We start from the raw sequence: 6,389 nt of genomic DNA, 5'->3' as shown, positions 1-6,389 counted from the left end.
AGATAAGGTAATGTATATCAAGGTCGAAAATCGTTCATATTTCAAACAGTGCAAAGTTATATTAAACATCTTTAAGAAAAATTCAATAACAAAGATATACATATCTTGAGATGAAATTAATAACGTGTTGTTATAATTTTTTACAGCACTGGGCCGATACCTTTGCTGGTGGACTATCAGCCCCGAGGGTATCATCAGCTCAGTAGTCAGTACTTTGGTGCTGACATGATCTATAAGCAAACTTTCTAAAATTGTCCTTTTATAAATTTTGAAATTACAAAGAAAGTTAGGTTTCAACTTCCAAGAGCAAAGTTGACCTTAGATGAATTTGGCTTTTTTTGGGGGGTACTTTTTGGTCATATTGCTTTGCCACTGTGTCGGTTCTTATACATCCTCGGCTTTCAAAAATTCGGCTTTGAGCATTCCTGACAAAAGTAAATACAGAAAAATGCTTCGGACGCATGAAATTAATAAAGTGTTGTTTTTATTATTTTATCATATACAAAACAAGAAGTGTGTTGTTTTCAAATTAAGCTTAGAAAGATGTATCTTTTCAACATTTTGATCATTACCAAAATAATGAATGTAGTTACGTAATTTGAAATCATTCTCTGTTCATTTGCTAAACAATCTTTTTGTAACAGCTTATCAAATCATGATAATCCTTTAAAGTGTTTAAAGAGATAACGTTCAGTTAATAAATGTATATACTGCTTATAAACGGAAAACAATCAATATCAGCACTTCTGTATTGACATGCATCATCACTGATATCGTCATAATTATAAAGTAACTGTTTTCAAAACTTTGAATTTTCAAAATACTAAGGCTTTTCTTCATCAAGAATATATTACAATGTACCTTAGCTGTATTTGGCAAAACTTTTGGGAATTGTTGGTCCTCAATGCTCTTCAACTACATACTTTAATTCCTAGTTGTAGATGATATATTTATGGAATCCAATCAGAAAAGTTTGAATTGTTAATGGACAGAACATTATCAATATATCTGAATGTGAAATTAAATGATCTGGCTTCTTTGATCTTGATTGACAAGAGTCTGAAGGAACTCCGACTCATATGAAAATAAGAAGAGGTCGGCATAGTTCATTTCCATAGGAATGCCGACAATTTGTTGAAAAGACTACATCAAAATTCAACACATATGCTGTAAATAAAAAAAAACTCCAGCATACCAATTACTTGTTCCTCTGTGTCGCATGTTTACCTTTTAGTTCACTATGAACAAAATATGCCGTATGGTATCCCAAAGCAATACATTTATCGCGTATGCTACCATTTTTATGTTTAAAAGCATTGTGGATTCTTTCTTTTAGAAGATTGTGATAATGAATAATATATTTATTTAAGAAAGCATCACCATTTAAGTTGAGATCGCATATAATTATTAAAACATTTGCAAATTTGAATAATAATAGAATCGTTGCTTGGAAAAAGGTACCGTTAGTTGTTATTTAACAGATCGTTTATGTTAAGTTAGTATTCAAAAGAATGAAGGACGACCCAGTTTTGTTATCGTTGCTTGAAAGTCCGAAATAGCATACCATTGACATCATTTGCTATTCTAGTATTATTAATCATTTCAATAGTAATCGTTCTTGTAGATTATGTTGGCATTCCAAGTCAACAATCAATATCTAATTTGCCATCTCACCCTGTTTATATACTGTTGATTCAGAAATTATTAATTCGAATAATGCGTGTAGGTGATTTTTACAATAATAAGACCTCGCACTCTGATATATAATACATATATCTGTAGCAGCTTTCTTTGAAATCGTAAAAAATGATCTTGCATTTTTGTCCATTCTTCACATATTGCAAACATAAATGCATGCAATAATTCCTGATAATATAGCAGTTTCGTTTATCATTTATATTATTTCAGTAGACAAAATAAACTTGTGAGACATATTGATTCAATACTACCATGATTGATTATTAAATTTTCGGCATTGAATTTGTTTTTAAATCTTAAAATATATTTCTTTCGAGGTTCGTCAACAACTTTTTTTTTTAATATGAGCATATACCTATTTAATTTGGTTATACATTTTGTATCTATTTCAACAAAATGATTTCAAAAATGAAGTAATATGAGATTCAAGGAGCAGCTTTATCTTGTCAATCAAAATTTCAGAATTCAATATTAATTTGAATATAATCAAAATGTAATAACTACCCGTTATATGTCATTTATTTGTCATTTCCATGTTTTCGAACACACACACACATCCTCACACACACACACACTTACCAATTGAAAGCAGTTTTTGATTTGGGACAATACAATACAATATAATTGGTTACAGAGGAATACAGGTGTCCAGCCACACTTTGGTATATACAAATAGTCGTGGCACCAGTGATCGTAGATACGTGTTTAGCATTCATTGTTAAGATTGGAATGTAGATAAAAAAAGAGAGACTCCAGACTCGCATTTTGAATATAAAGGTAGGACTCGGAGATGCGATTGGTACGGTGAAGTGCGATGGTCATGCTGCAGATATGCGATGGTCCATATTAATCGAGATGCTAGCTTAAAATCTACAAATATTAAATTATTAGGCCTAAATGAAGAGGATATGTTTAATAGTTAGTATATTAATTTGCATTCGTTATTGTCTATGAATGTCCATAGTTACAGTTGCATACCAAATGAGAGATCATCCCCTCTTTGAGTTTCAGCATGTGAACATAATTATATGTTACCATTTAATCTTTACTTGGTTCCTATTGTGAGTTCCTCGTTTACTGTAATAGCTAAATACGCATAGTCTGTCTGCCGACTCGTATGTATTTAGAGAATGCCATGCTCCCCTGTATGTAGAAAAAAAATACCGAACTCCAAGGAAAATTTAAAACGGAAAGTCTCTTATCAAATGTCAATATCAAAAGGTCAAACACATCGAACGATTGAAAAACAACTGTCGTATTCCTGACTTGGAACAGGCATTTCATTATGTCAAAATGGTAGATTAAACCTGGTTTTAATATTTTGAAGATTTCGAAAAAAAAAGCTACAGAAGATTAACTTTCCAATCTCTAACAATCACACCCAATTTCTTGTAGTATTAAAACATTATAAGCCCCTGTTAAATTTAAACCTTAACAACCAAACCTAAAAAACAAATTGACTTCTACATCATCATGATAAGAATTGAAAATATAGTGTATGCATCACACTTCAGGTTTACAAACATCGCACATCGGCATAGCAGAGTCCTACATATATAAACCAGAAGTGTCACTTTCAGGAAACCTTTTGGAAACCCAAATTAATTACGAAATAACAGAGCAACGAAAAGGGTAAGAAGATGTTAAACCGATCAGAATAACATCATTTCAATATTATTTTTACTGCAACATTTTTAGAAAACAACACATAAAAAAGCAAGATTTATCTTCCTTTTGCTAGAAATATATACCATATTTACATGACAAATCTGAACATATGACATGTGGGCTGGAGAAATTCTGAAAAACAGCTTCTTAGGTTTAATTTGATACTTTGTATGCTTACAATATGCTTTATTCTGATAAATTATCAATCATCATGTAAAAACTATCCAGGATACTATTTTATCTTAAAACGTAAAATAAAATTTCAATGATGCAGCATTGAAAGCAAATATCCAAATCGCTGTACTGAATAAGGCCTTAATACTTGGGGGTAGAAAAATTACAATGACCAAAAGTTCAATATTTCATTATCAGTATATAAGCAAAGCTTACCACTGCTCTTTTAATTTAAAGTTGCATGTAAAAAATCGTTAGTACATACGATATCAATTAAGTTTTCAAATGTTTGTGTTCACTGCCAACTGCGTAATGAATTGGATTGGTAGGTCGAAAAAAATGTTTCAATTTTTTTTTATTTCATCTTCCTACAAGGAAATTTCCTAATCGGCTTCGATATAACATTGAACTACATTTCCTTTTAGCAGGGATTTGCCAGAGTTGCTACTGTGATTCAGATATAGTTAACTTGGTTTTACACATCACTTGCGATTTTTGTTTTTATGCTAGCGGTTGACTAAACAAAACATCGCAACTACATTCATTTTACAGTCATATGATTTCGTGCTATTCCCTCAGTTTTTCTTCGTGAAGTATAGTTATCTATCCTGTATATATTTACGAGATTTTAACATCGGTAAACGACTTTCACCTTAATAAAAATAACAAAGGTGGAAAAATAGTTTACCTAAATTTCAATGAAAAAAAAAGGGTCGTCTCCAAAACATCATAGAAGGTCAGGGTACCATAAACACACATATTTGTTTTGGCTTATACAACTGCATAACAAATATATATATAGACTAAAGGCCTTTTTCTTATCGATACTGAATTTATCAAGGCGAATATCAGGTCAGCCCGAAAATTTTATCGGTATTTTTTTCGAAAATTAATTGGTAATTAAAATTTAATCAAAATCATAGTTATAAAAAAAAGATTAAACGAAAACCTGTTAAAATAAGTAAATAACTTTCAAGACTATTATATGGCGCATTTGTATTAGTAGTGTGTCACTCATTCATTTGGCGCGTGACGTCATTCAAGTTTAAACTGTAATGCTGACAAGATGGCAGAAGCGCTGTTGGAGAATTTTGTATCTAGAAAACCAAGATTTTATCCAATAAATGGAAATGTCATGCAACGCAAGACGAATTAAAAGGAAGAAGAGTAAGTTAACATAACATTGTGTATTCAGTAAATATCACATTTAAAGCACACAAATGTTAAATATTTACACTGAGCTGACCTACTTTCACACTGGAATGTACACATGTGACATGTAGATAAATATAATTTTTTGAAGAATTTGAAAAATTGGATTAAAAATCCAACGAGAGACAGACAACCCCTTGCCGATTGAATTAATACTTACGTTATCAAGTAAGTTTTTTAAATGTTTGTGTTCACTGCCAACTGCGTAATGCATTGGATTGGTAGGTCGAAAAAAATGTTTTAATTTTTGTTTATTTCATCTTCCTACAAGGAAATTTCCTAATCGGCTTCGATATAACATTGACCTACATTTCCTTTTAGCAGGGATTTGCCAGAGTTGCTAATGTGATTCAGATATAGTTAACTTGGTTTTACACATCACTTGCGATTTTTGTTTTTATGCTAGCGGTTGACTAAACAAAACATCGCAACTACATTCATTTTACAGTCATTTGATTTCGTGCTATTCCCTCAGTTTTTCTTCGTGAAGTATAGTTATCTATTCTGTATATATTTACGAGATTTTAACATCGGTAAACGACTTTCGCCTTAATAAAAATAACAAAGGTGGAAAAATAGTTTGCCTAAATTTCAATGAAAAAAAAAGGGTCGTCTCCAAAAAATCATAGAAGGTCAGGGTACCATAAACACACATATTTGTTTTGGCTTATACAACTGCATAACAAATATATATAGACTAAAGGCCTTTTTGTTATCGATACTGACTTTATCAAGGCGAATATCAGGTCAGCCCGAAAATGTTATCGGTAATTTTTTCGAAAATTAATTGGTAATTAAAATTTAATCAAAATCATAGTTATAAAAAAAAGATTAAACGAAGACCTGTTAAAATAAGTAAATAACTTTCAGGACTATTCTATGGCGCATTTGTATTAGTAGTGTGTCACTCATTCATTTGGCTCGTGACGTCATTCAAGTTTAAACTGTAATGCTGACAAGATGGCAGAAGCGCTGTCGGAGAATTTTGTATCTAGAAAACCAAGATTTTATTCATTAAATGGAAATGTCATGCAACGCAAGACGAATTAAAAGGAAGAAGAGTAAGTTAACATAACATTGTTTAGTCAGTAAATATCACATTTAAAGCACACAAATGTTAAATATTCACACTGAGCTGACCTACTTTTACACTGGAATGTACACATGTGACATGTAGATAAATATAATTTTTTGAAGAATTTGAAAAATTGGATTAAAAATCCAACGAGAGACAGACAACCCCTTGCCGATTGAATTAATACTTTCAATTATTCCCTTCCCTTTTTATTGTTTGTTTGTATAGTTAAAATTAGCATATTCAATCATGACTGTGGTGCTATAAATTCCATTGAAAATCCAATAGGGATATGTTTATTTTTATTTTTTCTATTTTTTTTTATCAAAAATGATTTTTTTTGTTATAACCCCCGGAAAATATAATTTATAAAATAGCAGCCACTACACCACACCTTTAAATAGATGTAAATAATATTTAAAAAAACAACAGTTATTTAACTTTGAGTTTTGAAATCGGTATTTTCATTTTAAGCAATTATATTCGTAACAGAGATATGGGTCTCATAATACAATTCGATAATCATCACTGTGAGATTCGATAACGAATTTTTTCTTGCGTT

The sequence above is a fragment of the Mytilus californianus genome, unplaced genomic scaffold, assembly GCF_021869535.1.
Source record: "Mytilus californianus isolate M0D057914Y unplaced genomic scaffold, xbMytCali1.0.p SCAF_8, whole genome shotgun sequence".
Lineage (NCBI taxonomy): Eukaryota > Metazoa > Mollusca > Bivalvia > Mytilida > Mytilidae > Mytilus > Mytilus californianus.
The sequence above is the reverse complement of the archived record's forward strand: the minus strand, read 5'-3'. Positions refer to the sequence as shown.